This window comes from Sceloporus undulatus, chromosome 4, assembly GCF_019175285.1.
Source record: "Sceloporus undulatus isolate JIND9_A2432 ecotype Alabama chromosome 4, SceUnd_v1.1, whole genome shotgun sequence".
Taxonomy (NCBI): Eukaryota; Metazoa; Chordata; class Lepidosauria; order Squamata; family Phrynosomatidae; genus Sceloporus; species Sceloporus undulatus.
In genome coordinates this window covers 222,708,583-222,734,157 of record NC_056525.1, presented here as the reverse complement: position 1 = coordinate 222,734,157, position 25,575 = coordinate 222,708,583, and the positions used below count along the sequence as shown (strand labels likewise).

At 41.8% G+C, this 25,575-nt stretch overlaps 1 protein-coding gene across 1 annotated transcript in view; it reads left to right on the top strand.

The window, feature by feature from the left end:
• Window positions 1–25,575, top strand: part of NCALD (neurocalcin delta) — a 74,652-nt gene that overhangs the window by 32,693 nt on the left and 16,384 nt on the right. The window lies entirely within an intron of this gene.

The window sequence follows — 25,575 nt, the reverse complement described above, 5'->3', positions numbered from 1 at the left end:
TTAATCACAAGGAGAGTTTCCATGTCACACCTTCCCTTGCAATCACTGCAAGAGTAGTGAACTTCATGTTTTGGGTCTGAATCCTGCCTTCACAGGGTCCCTATCTTCTGTGTTTCCCAGATGGACACAGCCCTGCCTACATGGGAACATTGCTGGGTGATTTCCCAGCTTTTGTTCCCCCCCCTCAGCCCAGATTTCTCCGAAGTGCATATGGTGAGATCATAAATTATTCAAATAAAATGAAGAGTACTTAAATCATGCAGACAGGCCCTTAGTTATTAGTAGTAAGATGTGTCCAGAAACAATGGATACAAGCTACAGGAAAAAATATTCCACCTCAACATTAGGGGGAACTTCTTGACAGTCAGGGCTTTTTGACAGTGGAACACACTCCCTTGGAGAGTGGTGGAGTCTCCTTCCTTGGAGGTCTTTAAGGAGAGGTTGGATGGCCATCTGTTGGGTATGCTTTGATGGAGTGTTCCTGCATGGCAGGAGGTTGGACTGGATGGCTCTTGTGGTCTCTCCAACTCTATAATTCTATGATTGTCTTTGCCACAGCCCATCACTGGAATGAAGCCTTCCAGAATTTTCCTGAAACTGAATTTGGCATTCAGGCTGAATGATCCCTTGCCATAATATGTGGGGTAGTCTTCCCCAATTTATTTCTCTCCAGATGTGTTGAACTACCTTTCCAAAAGTCGCTCGGCCACCTAAAGTGATATCCCTGCAGAGTGAGTGGTGATGTACCAGCTAGGATACCAGCTAGGATTTGTGGCTCTCCTTTGCAAATGCCATGTCAGCTTGTATTCTCCCATGGTGGTATACATTGCTAACAATAATTGTCTCTCCCGTGTGTTGCTAAATAGCAGACAGTAGCCCCATAAATGGGTACTTCTGCAGTTGCTGATAACTAGAAGACGTTTCATGATCTGAATTTGGTATCAGCCATTTACATCCTGCTGTGATAGGTTTATTATTATTTGATAGAAGCTTGGTTCATGGAAGAATGTTGCAAATCCACAGAATGTTCCAATAAATATTTAAAAAAGGAATAATCTGAATACATTAGGGTTGCAATCTTGCTGTATCCTTCTGACTGCGAATAAGACTTATTGAACCCACTGTGATTTCCTTTGGAGTAGAGATGTATGGGGCTGCAGTGCAAAATTGTTACACATGGCAGAGGTCATAGTATAACTAGAATTTCTAGTGTGTGTGTGACATCCAAATTCCAAATTATACAGAATAAACTGCCTATTCAATGTTTAGGTGAAAGTATAACAATCAAATGTAAGCTTGTAACTTCATTCTCTTGTAACTAGGCATTTAAAACTGTATCCTGTTCTTAGTTTAAGCAGTGGGCAGGATGAGATGGTATGAAGTTCAGTCTCATGGTTTTCTTCTCTGTTAAAAAAGATTTATATGAGAGGCTTCCATTTTGATTAATCTCTAAATCAAAGGCTATTCAAAGTGTTAGCTACCCAGAGGTGATATAGAAATCAAGCTAATGGTAGTAGCAGTCGTGTTTGTGAAGTCTGAAATACTAAATGATGGAAAGTAGTTATGTACTATTGCACTGAATAACACTTTCTTCCCACATACCATGTGCCTCCCTTTTCAGTGCAGCTTCCTGTGACAAAATAGAAAGAAGCAGATATATGATTTCATAATGTGACCAAAAACAACCCAACACTTTTTAGTTTTCAAATTACTTAATGTTATATCTTCACTGGCAAGTATAAAGAGAAGCACTTGTGGGATCTTCTATATTATGACTAATCTAGGTGGCTTTGACTACTGTTAGTGCTTGGAGAAGTTGCTTTTATTGCCTATTGGCAATGCTGGGCATGGGATTCTGAGAGCTATAATAAAAAAAGTAACTTTTCCAAGCTCTGACTACTGTCCATCTATTATTGAAGCATCCTCATGGGCTACTCTGAATCAGGCAGCAGAATTACTTGGGCAAGCACTGGACTATATCTTTTATAGCTGTGTAGGGGCCAGTACTTACCGGCATGAAGCGGCGTGGCGGCAGCAATAGCGATATAAGGGCTTGGTGTGGCTCAGCGTCCACATTTGCCGAGCCCTAATATCGGCACCGTTACATCATAAGGCTGCGGCCCCGTACACACGGGGCACAGCCTCATGACTTAAGGGTGCCAGAGCACCCAAACAGCTATAGCTGAAGCACCATCATAAGGGCTGTGTTGCAGCTCTTATGATGGTGCAAAAAGAAGCTCCGTTTCGGAGCTCCTTTTTAAGCCGGATTGTTGCCGCAGCCATGTGGTTGTTACGGCAATGATCTGGAGAAGAAAGCTATGGCCTTTGGCCGTCCCTTTCTTCTCATCTGTACTGCCCCTATAAAAGGGAATTTGGGTGGTTGAGGGATCTCTTATCAGACAGAAAACATGCGTAAACACACATTCAGCACACAGGGTATATCCGTTCTGCAGGAGCTTCACACCACTTTAACTGCCATGATTCTGTCCTACAGAATCCTGGGATTTGTAGCTTGGTAAGGCATCAGAGTTCTCTGACAGACCAAGCTGAATACTTCACCAAACTACAAGTCCTAGGATTCCACAGGATGAACCCATGGCAGTTAAAGTTTTGTCACACTGCTTTAATTCTGCAGTGTACATTTACTTAGAAGTCAGAACTTCCTCTCTGTAAGAGTGCAGAACAATATTCAACCCATTTATCACTCCCCTAGTCAAAGAAATATTCCAAGCAGAGTTGGTCTTCCCATATTATAGAATGACCAGGGGGCCATTCACAATACAGAATTATAGAGCTATTATTCTATTTTAACTGCCTATGTTGGACTTTGTAGTTTGACAAGGCACTGGAACTCTCTGGCAAAGTACTCTAAATTTCCCCTCCTTACACTGCAAATCACAGGATTCCATAGCTTGGAACCATGACAGTTAAAATGGAATAACAGTGCTATAATTCCGTGATGTAAGTGGGCTCCAGATGTGATAGATTACAGGGCAGTGTTGCTTATTAAGCAACAGAGTGAGAAAAGCTGTGGCGTTAAAATGATTATAGGTAGCAGAACTCTTAACGTTAAAAGAGTCTTGATCTCCTTTGCATTTTGGTCCCAGTTCTGTTACAGGCCTGATTGGGAAATCAGCTCAGTCTAACTCCCTTTTCAGTAGAAATGTGTTTGTCATGTGGTAGCCATAGATTTATTTTTATTACACCTCACGTTGGCCGCACAGCAGGGAAGCAGATCTGTGGCTTGAACATTTTGTCAAGGCTCATTCAGCTCTTGAGAAAGCAGCTTTGCCTATTAACCTCACAGATCTTCCCTCCTCCAGGAGATTTGTGAAAACCTCCTGGGTTTCTCCAGCCATTCTGGCAAAGGCATTACCTCAATCGCTTGGCAGTGGCCAGTCAGGAGGGATGCCTGGTGTTCCAACCTTGGGAGAAAGGTGGAATCTAAAATAAATAAAAACTCATATTGTAGAATAATGTTCTGACCTGTGTTATTCAAGTACTCCTGCCCTGTAAAGTATCACACCTCTCTCTCCTCCTTGTTCTTTTTCCAAAAAGAGATGCAGAAATGAGCAAGCAAATTGTTCAAATTGTTCTCTACAAGAAGAGGCTTCTGCTGTTGGGGCCTATTATTTATTTTAAAAAATGAAGGCTTGCAAGTGGTTAGTTAACTTACAATGAACACACTCACCTGTAATGAAGGACTGGCAGGAAAAATACATTTCAAAAGTAATGTAACAAAGTTAGAATGAATCACCTTAATTGTGACATTAGCAGTATCTTGCCACCTTGCCGAAGGCTGCATCTGCACAGCAGCATCAGTATGCAAAGGGATCTTGTGGTGCCTTTGAGACTAACTGAAAGAAAGAAGTTGGTAGCATGAGCTTTCGTAGACTTGAATCTACTTCTTCAGATGCATGCACTTCTTTCAGTTAGTCTCAAAGGAGCTACAAGATCCCTTTGCATACTGATTTTCCAGACATGGCTATCCCTTTGAATCCTACCACAGCAGGATTAATGCAGTTTGACACTGCTATCAGATTCTGGGATTTATAGTTTTGTGAGATACTTAGCCTTCTCTGTGAGAGCACTCTGGTGTCACAACAATCTACAAACCCCACTACAAATTCTGCAGTGTGCCAGCAGTTTATGTTACATTTAAAGGGTACTTTAGGGACATTATAATCAGATTTTTCCATGTTTTTATGTCATTCTCTTTTCAACCCTAAGGTTGTTTAAAAACACACACACACACAAACCAAATAATGCCAGCGTTTGTCCCAAACTCACCCAGGGCCCCATTTATCAGCTGCAGGGGGAAAGTGGTGAGTACAAGTTGCTTCTATCTTCTATTGGTTGTGTGGTCTTCTCAGACATCTACATCTTGGTGAGGCCCTCTCAGTAGCTGGCCAATTTGAGGCTATCTGGCTGTCTCTAGGAAAGGTTTCCCCTTGGATAGATATTGGAAGAGAAGTCTTCCCTCTGGTCCACTCAGGGAGGCAACCCAGCCAGTCAGGCTCGTCAGTTTCTCAGAGACAACTTTCTACTCCCTAGTTATTTCAGCATCTGGATATGGCTTGATCTGGTGTTTCAGATGCCTTAGACAAAATGATATTTGTCTTTCTTCTTTCATTGTCATAACTTTGATGGTGTTGTTGTTTTAACAATGGGCAAGATCTGTTTGGTTAAGGGAGATGGGGCTTGTGTTTACTTTGGACCTCTTTATTGGATATTGGAGGTGCAGGCATTGAAGGAGGTACTCTGCTTGGGGTTAGGGTTGCCATAACCCGGCTGCAACCGGGTTTTTCCCGGTTTTGGTGGCACCTGCCCAGTCACGGCACGGTTGCAGCCAAAAACCGGGAAAAGCCCGGTTGCAGCGAGGTTGCTAGGCAACCCTCGGGGCCTCGCTGTCCTCCTCCTCCGCCGCGCATGTCCGCGCGGAGGAAAAGGAGGGCAGCGAGGCCTGGGGCGGAGGAGGCTGCAGGGAGGCGGCGCCTCTTGGGCGCAGCCACGCCAACCTCCCCGCCTCCTTCCTGGCCTCCGCTGGGCCCAGGAACGAGGGCTGGCCCCGGCGCCGGCTGGCACTCTCCCGCCTCCTTCCTGGCCTCGCGGGGCCAGGACGAGGCGGAGCCCCCGCCTCCCCTTCCTGGCCTCCACGGGGCCAGGCAACGAGGCGAGGGCGCCGGCCGGCGCTCTCCCGCCTCCTTCCTGTCCCTGAGGGGGGCCAGGAACGAGGCGAGGCCCCGATCCTGGCCTCCGATTGCAGCGAGCCCGGGGCCGAGGCGGGGGGGGAGGGAAGCCTCCTTAAGTGGAGGCTTTCCCTCACCGCTTGGCTTCCACTCCCCGCCACGATCACGGGGAAATGTAGGAGAAAATTTTCAATGTAGGACACATTTTGTGTCCTACATTGAAAATTTTGTCCTACATTTTCCCGGTTGGAGGTCCGGCACTATGGCAACCCTACTTGGGTGTCATCCCACCTACCTCCCAGACGCCCATGTGCTTCCATATTATTGGTATCCCAGGAATCTTCCGGGCATTCGCTTCCGGGCTCAATATAAGGTGTTGGTGATTACCTATAAAGCCCTAAATGGCTTGGCCCAGGATACCTAAAGGACTGCCTCTCCCCCTACATTCGCGCTCGCACCCTCAGAACGTCTGGGCAGCAATTCTGAAGGTGCCTGGGGCTGGTTATCCTCCACCACACGGAGGACATTCTCCACGGCTGCCCCAGCCCTTTGGAAACGCTGCCCACCGAGCTCCGCTCGACTACCACCCTGGCCCAATTCAGGAAGGACTTAAAAACCTTCCTGTTCCAACAGGCATTCCCCGACTAAAAATCCTGTGGGCCTCCCTCCTCTTCCGTGGCCAAGAGGTTGGGCTAAGGGTTTTTATTCTGTTAGTTTTATTGATTGTTTTATTGATTGTATGGTTGCCTGTGTAGTGTACTTTTTATATTGTTTATGGCACCATTGTTTTTTAACCTATGTGTAAGCCGCCCTGATCTTGGGAAGGAGCGGAATATAAATAAAATTTTATTATTATTATTATTATTATTATTATTATTATTATTATTATTCCAGTTGTCAGACTAGCGATGTGGTTTCTATCAATTGACAGGCAGGTCGGGCAATGGCTTGCCTCCATTGTCCTATGATGAGCCAAGCTTCTGACAGCTGTGTAACCCATAAAATTATGGCCACAGTTCTAGTGATGTTTGTGCTGTGCATTCTTTGGTCTAGCTTTGGTTGTCCCCTAACACTTCATCCCTAGCCCAGCAGTGAGTTATACTGAGTAACGGCATAAAACAAAATCTGTGATGGCTAATGGGGAGGAATTATGTTTTAGAAGTAACTTTCCAATTTTTTTTCTAAGAAAAAAATAAGCAAGGGAAGGATCAGTGATAGTGATTTTTAAACTACTAATGGTATACAGAGAATAGAGTCACCCTTCCTCTCTCCCCATAATACTAGAATTCAATTAAAATGATTGGCAGCAAATTTAAGCCTGACAAAAAGAAGCACTTCTTGACAAAAATAGGTAATTAATTTATGGAATTTTCTGCCAGAAAAAAAAGGCATGGTTTGCTGGCTTAGGCAGCTTTAAAGAAGGATTAATGAAACGTAGGAAAGATAAGTCTATTAATTGTCATTAGCCATTGAGAGATAAATGTTTGGAAGCATTATACTCCCTATATATACTTGCCTGGTCATTTGCATCTTCAGGGGAGCGGAAGTGGGCAGGTGGCCCCTGTCTTGTATCCACTGTTGGGAGGGAGTGCTATATCATGCGGAGAGACAGGAAAGAGTCTTTCCAGCTCTTGCACTTCGGGTATGGACAGATCTAGAAAAGTTACTTTTTTTAAACTTGTAAATCCTATAATCCCATAGTTCCTCAGCTAGTATTGCCACTGACTAGTGGTCATGCTACAGGGGGGATTCTGGGTGTTATAGCAAAGAAGTAACTTTTCCAAGTTATGAGTGTGGAATGGCATCTTCGTTGTCACTGATGTTGGCCTCATTGTATTTTGATGGTTTGATGTTGGTTTATAATGTGCTAAATTGTTTTAAAATAGGGATGGGGAAAAGGAACTTCCACAAGCTGCATGTAGTCCCCTCAGTACTGTTCTTGCACACCCCTAGGTTTCCTTGCCCCACCGCAAAGCCTCCCCGCCAGTGCCTTGCCTTGCCCTGCCCCTCCATCTTTGTTATAGTGTGTCTTCACATCATTTCTGACCTATTATGGGATTTTCTGGGGCTGAGAGTGTGGGACTTGTCCGAGGTCACCCAATGGGTTTCTATGGTTGAGCAGATTAAATAATGCCCTTATCTTTGGGAGGCATTGTTTCAAGAATTTTGTTGTCCCCAAATGTCCCAGAATGACCTAGCATGACTTTTAGAGGCTTCCAGGAGCATCAGTTCACCTTTAAACACCCCCTAAATTACCAGAATCCTGAAAGCAATCCAGGAAAATCCATCAGTGGAGATCTCTTTCAGTTTGGTGGTAGGGAAGGACAAGATGGTCTTGGGATTGAAAATTATATAGTATTATATATATTGTTGATTATACTTTTCCCTGTCATTTTCAGCTATAGGCTGGGATATAAATATTTGAATAAATGTAGGTATGCAAAGTTAAATTGCATGCTAGTGAGGTTTTCTTGCTATCGTGTACCTAGAGCCATTTTACATCTTGCGGTGCTGCAAAACTCCTTTTTAGTTTTTAAAATACTGCTCTGTTTGTTATCATTTTCTCTGTTCACATATTTGAGGCTAATTTTAATTAGATTATTAAACTTTGTATTACCTTTGTGAAGTGTGTTGACCAAGGCACAATGTAAGTTAAGAGTTGTAATTACTGTGGAACTGTAAATAAGATTTGCCAGATGAAATGCATCCTTGTGAATCTTCTGTTCATAGCAGGAGATTCAACGCAGGCAACCATTTCAAGCTATTACTCAGCATTTCAAAACAGAGCATTTGCAGTAGGATGTGTCTATATGGATGAAATGTATTACTGATCATTCTGAATCATATTCAGAACAAATATATTATTGTGTGTCCTGAGTGAGTTTCAATCTGTATTACATTCAGAACTGAAAGAGGGGATACATTTTTCTTTGAACACTTGAAAATTGGAGTCTTGGTTCTGACTTTCAAAGAAACAGTAAAATTTGCATATTTTTTCATTCTTGAAGCATTCATTGGCCTTAAACATACCCTATGCACCGTAAGGCCTGACAACCAAATGTCCTCCCGTCTTTATCTGCTAAAGGGGGCGGGGGAGGATATAATTTCTGCTGCATTACCATAATCACCACAGTCATATCATAAGAAGCAACAGTTCCACTTTATTCTATGCTCCTCTATACCCTCCTGGAGTGCTGTATTCTGGGAGCAACATTTTAAGAAAAACATGATCAAATTGGGCATAACCAAAGGAGGGCAAAGATGTTGGTGGGTCTAGAAACCAAGTCCTGCCAACGTATGGTTAAAAGAACCCTTGACTACTTTTAGCATAGAGAACAAAAGATTAAGGAGATACATGATAGTTGTTGTCAAATATCTGAAGAGCGGCTGTGCAGAAGATGGAGTAAATGTATAATGTTTCTCAAGAGGGCAGGCAGAACTAGACCCAAGAAATTGCAAAGGCAGGGGAGGAAGATTTCCATCGGATATTTACAGAAGCTTCCTAACGTTAAGAGCTGGTCTACAGTGAAAGAGACTGCTTCAGGAGCAGTGTCATCACTAGGGTTGGTGCCAGTGCAGTACCTCGTGGTGTCACCACCTCATTGACTTCTTCCCATACCTCACCACCTCATTGACTTCTTCCCATACCACACCATACAGAAGCCTTAGGGCTGTGCAAGTGTGTGTGTGTATTCATATTCTCATCTTTGGTCTATCCCTTAACTGGAATGGCTTGCCTGAAGGATGGAACTCTTCAGTACTGTTGTGGCCAAACACATTAAGAAGGAGTAGAGACAATGTGGTGATCATATTAATGGTAGATTAACAGAAATAGCAAGCCTGTTGGAGTCTCAGGCTATATTCCTATACAGAGTTACCTAGAAGTAAGCCTTATTCAATGCAGTGAAACTTACCTCTGAGTTGATACACAAAATATTGTTTTGACAAGGAGGAAAGAGACGGGGGGGGGGGAATGAAACTTATAGGGTACAGAGTTTGTAAAGCAGAGAAACAAAGGAAACAGATTCCCCATCATACAAGGGAAGAGTGCCATGAGGTGCAGAAAAGAAAAGGAGTATAGGAGTTACACCTATGAGCAGGAACACATAAAAGAATGTTGGAGATGCTTGAAAGGGACACAGTTCTGAATGTTGTATCAGGACTCTGGGATGCCAGGGTTCAAATTCTTGCTCAGACCATTGGGTGGCTGTGGACAAATTGCATTTCCCCTTGCCAAGAAAATCATAGGATAAGGTTGCCATAATCAGAGTCAGAATAAAAGCACATAGCAATAGAAGAGAGATAAAATGCAGTAAGGATGGAAGGAAATAAATGTAAAGGGAGGCGTGGGGGAAGAAAGAGGATGGATAGACAATGAGATAAGAAGCCAGCAGATACAAATGGTTACAGAAGTGCTTCTGAATGGTTTGGGTGGCCCTTTAACTCATTACAAAATAGAAAACTGGCTTTCAGAGTGATTTCAGTTGTGTATCTCTTACCCATACTAATGGGAGCTTAAGGGCAATAACTCAGCAATCCATCACTGTCATTGGCAAAGTGCAAAATATTGCTTTAGCTCATGCAAATGGACTATTATTGTCAAACCTCTAGCTGCTTCAGTGTGGCATATATGGTTCACAGTGCTGTGAATTTGCTCAAAAGTGTTGTGCTGATTTTTAATGCATGTTTTTAAAAGGGCTAGTGGGTGGAACGTATCTAATTTATTAAAAGATGTCTATCTCACACAACAGATATTCAGAAGGCAATTTCCATGTTAGCAAAAACAACAGTGTTCTCTGGCATCTTGAAATCTCTAAGTGCAAGTCCATGAACGTTTAGTCAAATGTGCTAAAAGAGTGCTCCAGTGTGTTCAATGGAGCATGCTGCTTGATATGTGTGCATAAGAATTTGGCCTGAGAAATGTATTCTGGCTGGCAGTGAGCTTGTTAGGCTACAGCTAACAACTTGAGACTCTAGGGCAGTGAGGAGGAACCTTCAGAAATCTACTGTGATGACTTGGACTACAAATTGAGAGCATATTGTAATGAGATGATTAAGGCAACCACATGTCCTGGTTGAGGGAAGAATTTCATTTTGTTTTGCCTGCAAATGTGGACAAGAATTTTGAAGATAAAAGACCAACCACTTATTGATTAGCCCCAAATCTTGGGAAAGTTACTTTTTCTGGATTACAGGTCCCAGAAGACACCAGTGGCCCTGCTAGCTAAGGGATTCTGGGACCTATGGTTCAAAAAGTAACTTTCCAGAGCTCTCATTAGTTGTTGTTGTGTGTCTTCAAGTCATTTCCCATGTATGGCTACCCGAAGGCAAGATCTGGAGTTTTCTTGGCAATATTTGTTCTGAGGAAATTTGCTATTGCCTTTCCCTGAAGCTGAGAGCACATGGCTTGCTCAAAGTCACCCAGTGCATTTCATGGAGAAGGTGGGAATTGAACTCTGGTCTCCAGAGTCATAGTCTAAAACTCAAATCACTATTTTGGTTGATAAGTGCTGCCTGGGCAAGGCTGGGGGAATTTGAAAATGAGTCTTTGAAAAGACGTTAAGTTTCAACTCCTATTTAGAAAGCCATTGAACCAATGAAGCCTTTACTGGCCAATGTCCAACCTTCTTTTTTTTTATAAGATATTGGAGCAGGTAGTGGCAATGTAACTGTAGGTTTTCTTAGGTGAAGGTGAATATTTGGATCCTTTCTCAGTATGGTTTCAGCTCTGGTTTGGGGACAGAAACAGGTTAGGGAAATGACAGTGACAAAAAAGAGGAAATGCATCACTGAAAAAGAGACAGATGGCATAAAATTATTTGTGCAGAATCTAGATAAATCTAGACATACCTTGGTTAATGAAGTAGATGCAATCCTGGGCATTACTTCTTTAAAAGAAAAATATAGCAGAAGCAGAAGTAACATGGAAAAAATAGGGATAAGCTCATACTTCACAAAAAGGAAGATAAGCCTTGCAGAAACAAAAACATTTTGAACCTTCTAGAGACCACTTTGAGGTTTCTTCCAAAATGCATTCCATGATGATATTGTCTTTCACCAACCTCCACTTTTGTTATGATTTTCATTTTGATGACAAACATACAGATCTGTTGTTGTTCATAACATATTTGGTAAGGGATTCTGGAGGCAGTTGCTGGTTACCTTGCCTGTGGTAGGCTGACACACAATTACATTTGGATCATCTAGAATAGAATGCCATTCTTTCTCAGCTCAGACATTATTGCATTACTTTCTACAGTCATGCTTCTGGAACACAACACAAAAAGTCTATGTTTCTCCAACCCTCCTTCACCATCCTCTCAATGTTGCTCATGAATGTCTAGCTAGACAGAGGATGAGAAGGAATGAGAAGCTGGGTGGGTGTTTTTTTAAACCTTATAAAAAGGAACTTCTCTATCAGATGCTTTGATAACTTAGGCATGCCTTTAGTTAGTGTAATTTAAATACAGACCCAGTGTCTATGCCCACATGTGACCAAGTGATCCATGTGCCTGCTCAGTCTTCTGTCTAGCTTCTCATTGTTGATAGACAATTTTAAACTCCCTTTCCCTGTCATTTGATTCTTACTTTCTAAACTAGACCAGGACCTAACAGCCCTTGAAACAGAACAACTACTCTCATTGTTAGGTTCCCAGATGATGTTTGATTGCAACATTCATCATCTTACAGGAAAAATGAGCAGTGGTCATGACTGGTGGATATTGTAGTTCAATGACATCTGAGGCCCCAGGATCTGAAACCATTAAAATGAGAGGATCTTTCTCAGACAACACTTCAACTGGATGTTTGTCTTCTGCAAAACAGGACACATAGACTCGTGAAGAACTTGTTCTGAATGGAGTTGCACTCTCTCCAAAAGGCCAGGTTTGTGGCTTTTAAGTGTTCTTACAAGAAGAACCTGAAAAAAGTATTTGTTTTTTAACTATAATTCCATGAATCCTTTAGCCAGCATAACAAAAAGGGCTTTTTCTTTGTTTTTAGAAATTGGAAATAACCAGCCAGTCACTTCCAGTTTATAAAAAGAAATGATCTTTCCTTGTCCAGGAGAGGTGGTAGGATTGCACAAAATGGCAAATAGCACCTCCTATAGGATTCTGGGTTCATGATTTGTTATTTGGGGGACCCCACAATTTTTTCAGCTCTGGGTATGTGTGATGTGGGGGTGCAACTCTACTACATCCAGAAGCTGGCCAAATCATGCACCATACATAGCAAGGATTTGCATTAGTTTGATACATAGCCTCCCTTGCAAACGAACACTCTCAGTGGAATCATCAAGGACCAGAAAAAGAAAGGAAAGCCAGCAGGCAGAAACTGTGGATATGAATATCATTCATTCTGCATGGAACTGACTGCAATATCTTATAACAATAAGAGGTCTGGAAAGATGGTCTTAGATTGTGGTTCTCTATCAGAACTTGCTAGACAATTCCATCCCAATATTTGGATCCTCCTGAGCCCTCAGATCCTTAGCCGTTTGGAAGAGCCCTTCTGAGAATTTTCTAAATTCCTTTTCTAAACTCCCTTCAGGTTCCTAGCTGAAGGAATAATGTTGTTGTTTTTTAAAGCCATCTGTCACTGTGGCCTGAATACACAGACTCCTTTTGAAAAGAATGGCATAGCATAAAGTCACAGCCAGCTGGAAGGAGGAGAGGGATTTTGCTAGCTCCCCTGCTGTGATTTTTAACACTCATGCCTGGCCTGCCCTTTAGTGAAACAGATGAAGGTACAAAAGTTGTGTGTAAGTTCCCATAACACAGTGTTATGGTTCAGCAATTGCTTTGTTTCTTCTCTGTAATTGTCAAGTGGTAGCAGTGGGATTCTATAAAATCAGCTGATCTTCTAATGTTTAAAATTCAGAGGCACAGACCAAAAAATGTATTTTGTTCATATGCTCACATAGTTTCATTTTATGTTTTACAATGTTCTTGGTGTCAGGTGATTACATTCTGATTTTTAGCTGTCTTATGGATTTCTTTTTTCATGCTGTGATATTAGTTTTGCAGCTGCTGTCCTTGTGGGGCCACAAAAACCAAATGGACAGGTTTAGGATGGGAGATACATGGATCAGCAGTCCTACATGTCAACAGGACCTTGAGAGTATTGTTGATCATAAACTGAACATGAGCTAGCAATGTGATGCTGCAGGAAAGAAAGTGAATGCTATTTTAGCCTGCATTAATGAAAGCTTAGGCGCGGGGACAGACCACCTGAAAAGAGCGGGCTGCCGGCGGCCTAATTCCCTCCGGAGGGAAGCCACAGCTGCCAAACTGTGTGGCTTCCCTCCGGAGGAAAAAGAGCCCAGAGTGACATGTGGCGATGTGTAAATGCCTCGCGTTGCTTATGTCACAATGGCGGTGCCTGTATGGATGGGACGCCGCCATTATAGTGCCGCCGCACGGTGCTAGGGTTAAGCAAAGTGGTGAGGAAGCACAACCTGCAAATGGTTTACAAACTGACGAAGAAAATCAAGCAAATGCTGCGCTCAGCCAAGGACCAGAGAGACCCTCTCACAGCCGCAGGAGTTCACCACATACCATGCAGCTGTGGAAAAGTCTACATAGGGACCACCAAACACAGTGTGCAAACAAGAATCAAGGAAGATTAGAGACACTGCAGACTGGGCCAGAGAGAAAAATCAGCAGTAGCAGAACATGTTACAAACCATCCTGGGCATAAAATACTGTTTGAAAACACTGAAATTCTGGATCATGCCAACCACTACCATGTCAAGATGCACAGGAAAGCCATTGAAATCCACAAACACCTGGACAATTTCAACAAGAGAGAGGAAACCCTTAAAGTAAACAAGGTTTGGCTACTAGTCCTGAAAGATAGCAAGATAAAGACTCAACAAATGCAAATGAGAAATCTCCCAGGATCAGAAGTTTCCCAGCAGACAATGAGCACTAATTAAGCAGACATTAATCCTCTTGTGCAGACCCTCACACCCTGAGGACTGCCATTAGCAACAAACAATATACAGTGGACCCTTGTTATACGCTGGGGTTTGGTTCCAAGATCCCCCGTGTATAACAAAATCCATGTATGCTCAAGTCCCATTAAATATAATGACATAGGAAAATGGTGTCCCTTATAAAAAATGGAAAATCAAGCTTTGATATTTGAAGTTTATACTTTTTTTGAACATTTTCAAACCGTGTATGCTTGAATCCGTGTATAAGAAGGGCCGACTGTACATGCAAATCACTCCAGCCTTTCCAGGTCACACAATATATATAGCCAAGTGCTTTCCAGGCAAACATTCTCTGAAGATGCCAGCCACAGATGCTGGCGAAACGTCAGGAAGAAACTCTGCTAGAACATGGCCACATAGCCCAAAAACCCCACAAAAAACTATGGATGCCGGCCATGAAAGCCTTCTACTTCACATTGGCAATGAAGATGGTAAGAGGTACGGAGAACAAAACATATGTGGAAAAGTTAAAGGAGCTGGGGTTGTTTAACATGGTGAAGAGAAGACTGAGGGGTGACATGATAGCACTCTTTAAATACCACAAGGGATTTAAATATCTAAAGGGATAGAAAGGAAGGGCCAGCTTTGTTCTCTGCTACCTCAGAGGGTAGGACCAGGTCTAGTGGCTTGAAGTTACAGGAGAGTAGATTTTGACTGAACATTGAAGCTTCTTGATACTAAGCTTGCTTTAGCAATGGAACCAATTTCCTAGAGAGATGGTGGGTTCTCTTTCTTTAGATATCTTTAAAATGTTTGTGTTCATTTAAAAAAATAGTTCATTTATTTTGTAATTTGTGTGTCACCTAGTTTACTGGTGAGACGGTGCCGCTGGATGGATGGGAAAGTGACTGGTTTTCCTTTGCTGTTCACCCAGCAGCTCCACCAGACCCAGAAAAGGTTGTTGAAAAGATGAAGGGGGTATTAAAAAAAGACAAAGAAAGGTGTGCTCTTCAGGAAGAGAGGGTGTGTGTGAGTAACACAAACAGGAGATTACCACAAGCATGCATTCCTAAGGTCCTAGAAGCTCTCAGAATGCAAAGGTTGCTGTACCCAACAGAATGAATGCACTGTAGGTTTGGGAGAGCTTTCAAGGAGCTATCCAAGGTACTGAACCTATTTTGAGATCCTTCCGAATCCTAAACTTCTTCGGATTTCTTCCCTGCAATCCACATATTGATCAATGATTGATCCGAGGTATGAGGAGTCTTTATTTCAGTTTCCTCCTCATCTATTTTGAATTTCTGTAGCTCCACTGTGGTGATTATTTCTGTTTTCTTAATGTTCAACTGCAAGTCTGTCTTAGCACTTTTTTCTTTTACTTGTTTTAGCAATTGTTTTAAGTCTCTGAGATTTTCTGCTAGTAGTATGTTGTCATCTGTATATCTTATGTTGTTGACATTCCTTCCTCTGATCTTCACTCCTTCTTCCTTTATGTCTAAACCTGCGTATATTTTCTGCACACAAATTGAATAGATAGGGTGATAGAATACAACCTTGTCTGAGCCCCTTTCTGATTGGGGACCATTCTGTTTCTTGATATTCTGTCCATATTAGCTTCCTATCCTGAATATAGGATACACACCAGGAAAGTCAAGCGCAATGGATGAACCCATTTCCTTAATCTTCCTCCTGTCATTTGCAGCCTTAACTGCAAAAATGGCAACTATCTAAAAGTCTGCAGATACTGCTAAAAAGACAAATAGATGGTCCTAGAGCAAATCAGGCCTGAACCTTCCCTAGAAGCTAAATATAAACCACACTTATGTGCACATAAGCCATCAAAAGGATTCTACCCAGAGTTTTTTTTTTAAAGGATATTGTTGATATTCCCATGACAGAATGTAACTGCACCAAGTCATGAATGCTAATTTAAGCTCTCATGAGGAACTATATTTGCTTAATGCCTAGAGGAATGGATTGTATTTTTCTTCTGGGAAAACATAAATAGGGTCTAGTGGCACCTTAAAGACTAACAGACTGATTGTGACATGTGTTGCATAAAGACATTATCCTCCAGCCTTTTTAAACTTCACAGTTTATAGCATTGTTTCCTCTGAACTGCTGTGTCTGCCTGGATCTGTCTGCCTGTCCTTATTCATTTGCCAAATGAGCATAATACTTGGAAGAATTTTTTTTCAGAAGATGGGAAAAAATACATTATCAGGCTAGCTGGGGGCTTTTGGGAGACATAGTCCAAATGTATCTTTACCAAGATCTGTGCTCCAGTTGTCTGATGAAGTGGGTTTTGTTCCATGAATGTCTATACCACAAAGTGCCTGTTAATTGTCAAAGTAGGGGTGAGCACAGGGGCCAATATTTGCCTCTTGGGATCTGCAGTAGGCCACAGCACTTTGAAATTCCACAAAAAGTTGGCCAGAAATCCAACTTCGAAGTCATAATTTGAGGGGTGGAGTGGGCTGTTGGAAGACAAACCACCACTTCTGGTGGGTCCAAGAACATTTGTGGTATGATTTAAAGTATTTTTTTTTCACTGACCTACAAAGACAGCATGCTACTGGGTATTCTGGGATATGTTGTCTAAAAATAGCTCTTACAAAAGTTGTACTAATGTTTGTTACTCCACTGTAGAAGTGTAGCGATGGGGGAAGCTTGGGGCTCACTCTCCGCTGGGTCTATAGGAATTTTGCCCCCACAATGAAATTTTCCTGCAGTCTCCAAATCTCTAGTTTTGCAGTAACATAAAACTTCCATTGAGCATTTGGAAACAGAGTTTAAATATCTAAAGATAAAGAGCAGAAAGTGTGAACACAGCAAGTATAAGAATTTTTTAGTGTGAACAGGTCGGGATATGGAGTGGAGACTGTCCTGGTCTCCTTGGTCAATGATCTCCATCTGTGCATTGATAGGGGAAGTGTAGCCCTGTTGGTGCTCTTGGACATATCAGTGGCCTTTGATACCATAGACCATGGTATCCTTCTGGAACGCCTGAGAGAGTTGGGAATCACTTGCTCTGCTTTGCAGTGACTACGTTCCTATCTCTTGAGCAGATTCCAGATGCTGATGCTGGGGGACAGCTGCTCCTCTATGAGAGAGCTGACATCTGGCATCCCTCAGGGCGCCATTCTGTCCCCCATGCTGTTTAACATTTACATGAAGCCGCTGGGAGAGGTCATCCGGAGACATGGGGCAGGGTGTTATCAGTACGCTGATGACACCCAAATTTATTTCTCTATGTCTCTGACTGTTTCAGTGACCAAGGAGGGCATCTCCCCCCTGAATGACTACCTGAATTTGGTAATGGATTGGATGAGGGAAAATAGACTTAAGCTGAATCCAAATAAAATGGAGGTACTCATGATAGGTAACCCCAATCCGGGTATGGAGGTAAGTTCGCCAGTTCTAGATGGGGTCCCCTGAAAAAACTGTGACCGCAGCTTGGGGGTGCTCCTGGATTCGTCACTTCAACTGTCTTCTCAGATTGATGCGACAGCCAGGAGTGCCTGTTATCAGCTTCGGCTGATACACCAGTTGCGCCCCTACCTGGAGCAGCTGGACCTAGAAATGGTCGTACATGTTCTAGTAACTTCTCATCTTGATTTCTGAAATGCACTCTACATGGGGCAACCTTTGTGCCACGTCCAGAAGCTCCAATTGATACAAAACATGGCAGCCACACTGGTCACCGGAAAATCCAAGTTCGACCATATTACACCTATTTTAAAATCATTACATTGGCTGCCTATTAGCTTCCGGGCACAGTACAAGGTGTTGGTTATCACCTATAAAGCCAAACTCTGTTCGCATTCACTTTTGTGGCTGTGTGCCATTGTTTCCAACTTTACTTGTCCTTTTTGTTCAGACTCTTAAACTGTATTTGTAAAAGCTCAACAATAATTTGAAGTTGCAGTGTTAGAAACTTGCGAACTGAGTGACATTTTATTTGGCAGGTCAGAATTCTTATTCCATTTACTATTCACAAGGTAACAAAATACCTTGGGGTAGCAGTAGTGGTTTGAATGTTGGACTATGATCTAGAGACAAGGGTTTGATTCCCCACTCTGCTATGGAAACTCACTGGGTGACCTTGGGTGAGTTACATACTCTCAGCTCAAAAAACCCCAACAATTCCAAAACAATAAAAACCTGTCATAGGTTATCAGTTATACAGTTCGCCTTAGGTTCTTCATAAATCAGAAATAACCTGAGAGCACAGAACAAGAATCCCTGACCATCTATGATGTCCCTTCTTAATTACTGTATATTCTAAATACTAGTGAAATACTAAATGCTTCTTGCACCTTAGTCCATATACAAAGTTTGAAGGGTCATTTTAGCCCATGTAGCATTAAAGAGATGTTGAGTTGAGTTTTTACTGGGTCATCTACCACCCTAAAACAAAACTCTACTGAAGAGATGGACCAAAGTTTGGAGAAAGATCATGTTGGTACAGGGATTCTGGAATTGCTCCCTACCCTAAAACAAAACAAACAAACAAAAAAAACTTGCACCAAGCTCTGGGACTGACACAGTGATATCAGTAATAGCTGGAAACATATTGATATGAGACTGTTTGTAATCCCAATGTTTAACTCTCCCGCCTACTGTATAACTGATGAGAGGATTATTGTCTGTTTCCTTTTCTGCACCTCCCTATGAGAAGACAGAAAAGAATGAGAAAGAAAAGTGAGCGACAACATGGAGCAGCTGCCAGTAGCACATTTCTATCAGAGAAAATCTAAAGGGACAAAGCCCCCCCCCCCTATTTAATGTGCAAATCCATAAACATCTCTTAGTTCTGTTTGTTTTTGAAGGAATATGCTTTTGATCCTGTTTGGATTTTCTTCAGGGGAGCATGGGAAGTTGGCTTAAGGTGTATACGTTACATAAATGAATTTCATGTTTAGACTTGGGTCCCATTTCCAAGTTATCTCATTATATATATGCAAATATTCCAAAATCTGAAAAAGTCTGAAATCCAAAACACTTCTGGTCCCAAGCATTTTGGATAAGGCAGACACAACCTGTACAAAGTTTTCTGGATGGCTTATGTTTAAATGATTACGGTTTACATATAAACAAAAGAAACATGACTAAAGTATAAAGTATAGCAAAGGCAATGTTTTTTAAACATTCAAAAATGTTTGCAATTAAAACAGTGGCAGAGGGAAAAGTTGTTCTTTTGGATGTCAGCTCCCAATGGCCATGCTGGCTGGGGGATACTGGGAATTATTTACTGAGAAAGTAACTATTCGGAGCTCTTTGTTACATAAGGAGCAAAAATTCTATACAGAGTAAAATTATACATGCCAACATTCCCAAAATCCCTCTGGGCAGGGGCTCTATTAATAAACTATGAAGCAACTGTGAAATTATAACTCAGAGTCTGCTAAAGATTGGCTGGTGCTGTATAATGCAAAACCAAATGTTTTTGTCCGATCTTTCTTCTACTAAATCTCTATCCAACCTCCTCCACCAGCCACCACCACACCAACATGAACACACCCAGTTTCATCAGATTTTGGAAGCTAAGCAGGGTTGAACTTGGCTAATATAAGGCCCTCCATATCCAGAGTGTTTTTTATTCACTGATTTGAGTATCCATGGCTTGAAAACTTTCAAAAAATATATGATTTCCAAAAAGCAAACCTTGATTTTGCCATTTTATACATGGACCACTATTTTACTATCCATTGTCTCTAATGGGACTTGAACATCCACGGATTTTGGTATCCATGGGGGGTCCTGAAACCAAACCCCAAAGGATACCAATGGCCCACCATACATGCAAGAATGGCAACAGAGATCTCCAGATAAGATCGGGAAAATAATTGTGTCAAAATCCCTGGTGAAGTGCCTCAAGTTGATGTGGACCAAGGGTCTCACTCACTATGAGTAAGGCATAGACACTTAGATGGAAGGTTATTTTATACATAATATTTTTAATAATTTTGTGCATGAAGCAAAGTTTATATGCACTGAATAATAAAGAAGAAGTATCACTATCTCAGCCATCCGTGTGGACAATTTGGGAATTTGGAGTATTTTGGATTTTGGAATTCTGGATAAAGGATACTCAACCTGTATATGGGGAGGTACAGAAATAGCATAAATGAATGATTATAAATCTGGGGAACAGGAACCCTGTGTAGTAGGGATCCATCCTATCACATTAAGAGGAGAAGTAGTCACAATTGCCTTTCCTATCACCCATCTCTGCTGGTTGGAGAAGAAGAATATCTGACACCTACCATCTACTGTTTGAATGGGGGCTTTCTGCATGATTTAGAATCTTGATTATGCATAGCTTATTATTTATTTATTTTATTACATATATCCTGTTTTTTCTCCAGTGAGTTTGGAACAGGGTATCTGACTCTTTTCCTTCTCATTGCATCCTTACAACAACTCTGAAAGTTGGTCAAGCTGAGAGAGGGCTTTTGCAGGTAGGACCATAGCTCTGGTAAAAGGGACTGTTATATTGCCCTTCTATGTCATCCCCAAAGCTTCCACTCCAGGCAGCTATCCAGCCCTGGGATGGGCTGATGATGATATTTCTTATCAGAGGGAAGGAAGGGAGAGGGAATTCCAACAGTGAAGATGTGGCTATTCTGGGCTCCTGAGGGAAGAAAAGGTGTCTTTCTTTAATCCATGAGCATGTCCTCATTTCTCTTCCACTACCAAGCAGAGTCCAGCTGCTATTTATTTCATGGTCTGAATCACCTCCCCTCTCCCTCCCTAATGTAAGATCTCAGCCACTGAGCTCTGCTAGTGCAATCAGTGCTCAAAGCATATCAAATTAATTAAATTACTTGTGAACAATCAATTAAAACCATCATCTCTATAGGTAGATGCTCAGGAAGATATTGATAAATGGCAGTGATGGGGTTATATTCATTATGTTGATGATTTGTGCATGTGGGTGCATGTCCATCCCAAATATTAATTCTGTTTATTTCTTCTGGTTTTTGCAAAGATCATGTTGTTTTCAGTATGGTTATTTTCTTCATTCAAAACAAGTTCTTTTGGTTTGCCAAGTATGGTGGGGGAATGTCTGTTGCTAGGAACGTAGGAGTATTACCAGTGTAATAAAGACACAATAAAAATAGAAATGTTTAAATTAGAGGTTTCCATTACATTTTGGAATTTTGCACTTTGGAGCTGCTTAAAGTATATTTTTCATAAGCCAACTGAATTCTTCTCTGAAAATGTTTGCTTGGCAACTAAAGCAGCACTGTTGAATTGAGTGGAGAATCCACTCTAGATCTGAAGTCCTTCTAATGGACTGAGACTTTACATTTAGGCACTGCATATCTCTGGACTTTGTTTGCCATTTGTTAGCTATAGCATTGTTCAATGGACTCTGAAAGGGAAGAGAGCAGCTGGTAATAATAACTACTGTTTGTAAACAGCAAAGAGATGAAAATAAGAGAAATTGAAGAGGTTGAAGTGGTAATCCTGTTGTGAAATATTTACACACATCCTTTGTATCAGTTCATTGTGTTAACTGTCAAATACAGCTCCTGCCTTACAAACCAAGACCTCATAGGGCACATGTTTGTGATGCACACAATAAGGAACAGAGCATTCACTGCCTATTGTTAAAGTGGGTTTCCAATAATAATCAAGCCCTGGCAACATGAGAATTTTATTTAGCTGAGAAAGGAAGAGCCTGTTGGAGAACACTCTCTCTCTCTCTCTCTCTCTCTCTCACACACACACACACACACACACACACACTCCTACAGACTCTTTCTTTCTCAGTATGTTTGTCTGTCTGAGAGCCAACTTGGTGTAGTGGTTTGAGCGTTGGACTATGGACTATACCAGAGTTCAGTTCCTTGTTCAGCCATCAAAACCCACTGCCGTAGGCAAATCACACTCTCTCAGCCTTAGAGGATGGCAATGGCAAACCTGTTCTGAAGAAACTTGCCAAGAAAACCCCTGATAGGTTCACCTTAGGGTCACCATAAGTCAGAAACTACTTGAAGGCACACAACAACAACACACACATGACATATCTGTCTATCCCATCCATTCATCCATCCATCTACCATCTGATACTGCTGGTATCTGACATAACATTTATTAAATAGACAGATGTAGATTCTGTAGCAGATTGACTATACTAGACTACTTGATGCTTTGTAAGAATTAGCAAGAGTTATTCATCCTCAGGCAACTTTAAGCTTTTATCCAATTCAGAAAAAAGAAGAGTGTTAAATGGAAATATATGAAAGGGGGGGGGGAGGAGTAGAGAGGACAATATATACAAAAAACATAGCAGTGTTGCTAAGTGCTTTTACATGGAAGCCTCATTGGGGATCATTATGGAGATAAAACGAAGTAAATATTGAGGGATCAATACTTAAAAAGGTCAATCTTCTCCAACTTGGTCCCCTCTAGATGTGTTGGATCACAGATCCCATTATCCTTAGCTTGCTTGCTAGATACAGTTTATGAGAGTTGTAGTATTACATGTCTGGGGGATGCTGTGTGAATAGGATTTTGAACAGGCTGATTGATGATGATGATGATGATGATGATGATGATGATGATGATGATATAAATACAAGTACAGCACCCTCTCCCCTTTTAAATGATGTTATGTGACAATGCTTAGCAACTTGGTCAGGGCTACCTCCTATGAAACCCTGGGATTTATAGTTTGTTGTGGCACCAGAGCTTGCTGACAGAGTATGGTTCCCATGAAAGCACTGGACGGGTGGGGGTGACATTCTTTGGCACCAGCTGGAGAAGGATGAAGGTGCAAGGTACTGTATGTGAATGAGGGAACTGGCAAAATATTAAAAACAATCCCCAAACCTATCTCAAGTGCTTTCTTCTCATCAAGTGAGATCTTTGGTCTACATCCTATACGATTCAGGCTTTCTTTGTAACCAAGCTGACTTACCAATACAGGCAGGCACAATTGCAGGTATCAGCTTACTTTATGTTTCTGTGGCTGCGGAGGTCATATGTCCAGTGTTTTACTTTGTAAGCTTTTGTAATGGGTTATATCTGACGTCTTGCCATTAGGCTGCTGAAAGGCATTCGGTTTCCTTGTTTTGTTTCCTTACCAAAGAGGTTTTGGAAAGTTTAGTCCATTGCAAATGCTGTTTGGACATCTATACTGTGAAACTGACAGGTATACCTGGAGAATTAATTAGTTTTGAATAAGCAAGGGAGTATCAAGAAGAGAATGAGAAATTGAGCTCTGTCAGGTTAGCAGTGCTGTGAGAATCTGGTTGCAGAGACCCAGGAAAGATTCTTTCAGTCCCAGTTTTGAGGGGACAGACAGACAAAAAGGCATTTAATCACACAATGACAGGCACACTTCTTATCCTACTGTAACTTTCTGTTAAAATCGTGTCAAACAAAATACAGTGGACCCTTGTTATACGCTGTGGTTTGGTTCCAAGATCCCCCGTGGATAAAAAAAATCTGGGGATGCTCAAGTCCCATTAAATATAATGACATAGCAAAATGGTGTCCTTTATAAAAAATGGAAATTCAAGGTTTGATATTTGAAATTTATACTTTTTTTGAACATTTTCAAACCGTGGATGCTTGAATCCATGTATAAAAAAAATCTTTGTATAAGAAGGGCCGAATGTATAGATTGAAATCACATAAAGCCCTAACAGCCAGTTTAGTGCCATGGGTAGGGAAGTCAAACTAGAACTGGAAAGTCTTGGATTCAAATCCCCACTCAGCCATGGGTGATCTCTCAGGTTACCCTACTTCATAGGGTTATTCATCCTTGGCCTCTTTAAAGGAGAAGTGTGCTATAAATCAACCAATAAATATATAATTTGAGAAGTAACTCACCTATAAATAACTTGAGAGGATAAGAGTATGCCAGGGAGTGGGTGGGAGAAATCCAGTGTTCTTGCACTCATTCCCACTGGGCAGTACTTTTCACTTTTTGTGGCTTTCACTTATTCAAGGGCTTGGATTATCTGTGTTTATTTCCATCAGATTTAGAGAGATGATGACCCTAACCTCTGAGGAATAAATAGTATCTGAAGGGGCCATTTTTGAAACATGAAATTTGGGACGTATTTCCATTGCAGGCCCTCCTAGGAAATCTAATTAAACCAGCCTTTTGAGCTGAGATTTTGACACTAAAATGCTGTTTCATGGTTAAATTTCATAGCACTAATATTTCCTAGACTCATAGACTCATAGAATCATAAAATCGTAGAGTTAGAAGAGACCACAAGGGCCATCCAGTCCAACCCCCTGCCATGCAGGAAATCACGATCAAAGCATCCCCGACAGATGGCCACCCAGCCTCTGTTTGAAGACCTCTAAGGAAGGAGACTCCACTACACTCCGAGGAAGTTTGTTCCACTGTCGAACAGCCCTTACTGTCAGGAAGTTCTTCCTAAAGTTGAGGTGGAATCTCTTTTCTTGGAACTTGCATCCATTGTTCCGTGTTCTAGTCTCTGGAGCAGCAGAAAACAAGCTTGCTCCCTCCTCAACATGACATCCCTTCAAATATTTAAATAGGGCTATCATATCACCTCTTAACCTTCTCTTCTCCAGGCTAAACATCCCCAACTCCCTAAGTTGTTCCTCATAGGGCATGGTTTTCAGACCTTTCACCATTTTAGTCACCCTCCTTTGGACACGCTCCAGTTTCTCAATGTCCTTTCTGAATTGTGGCGCCCAGAACTGGACACAATATTCTAGGTGGGGCCTGACCAAAGCAGAATATAGTGGCACTATTACTTCCCTTGATCTAGACACTATACTTCTACTGATGCAGCCTAAAATCGCATTGGCCTTGTTAGCTGCCACATCGCACTGTTGACTCATATTCAACTTCTGGTCTACTTGAACTCCAAGATCCCTTTCACACATAGTTTCATTCAGCCAGGTGTCCCCCATCCTATATCTGTGTATTTCATTTTTCCGCCCTAAGTGCAGTACCTTACATTTCTCCGTGTTGAATTTCATTTTGTTAGCTTTGGCCCAGTTTTCTAGTCTGTTCAGGTCATTTTGAATCTTGATCCTGTCCTCTGGGGTATTAGCTACTCCTCCTAATTTGGTGTCATCTGCAAATTTGATAAGTATGCCCCCAATTTTGTCCTCCAAGTCATTAATAAAGATGTTGAATAGCACTGGGCCCAGGACAGAGCCCTGTGGGACCCCACTGGTCACTTCTCTCCAGGATAAAAAACAGCCATTGTTGAGCACCCTTTGGGTTCATCCGGTCAACCAATTACAAATCCATGTAACAGTTACTTGGTCTAGCCCACATTTTACAAGCTTGTTTGCAAGAATGTCATGGGGAACTTTGTCAAAGGCCTTACTGACATCAAGATATACTATATCCACAGCATTCCCTTCATCTACCAAGCTGGTAATTTTATCAAAGAAAGAGATAAGGTTTGTGTGGCAATGGACTTTTAGCCATTTTTT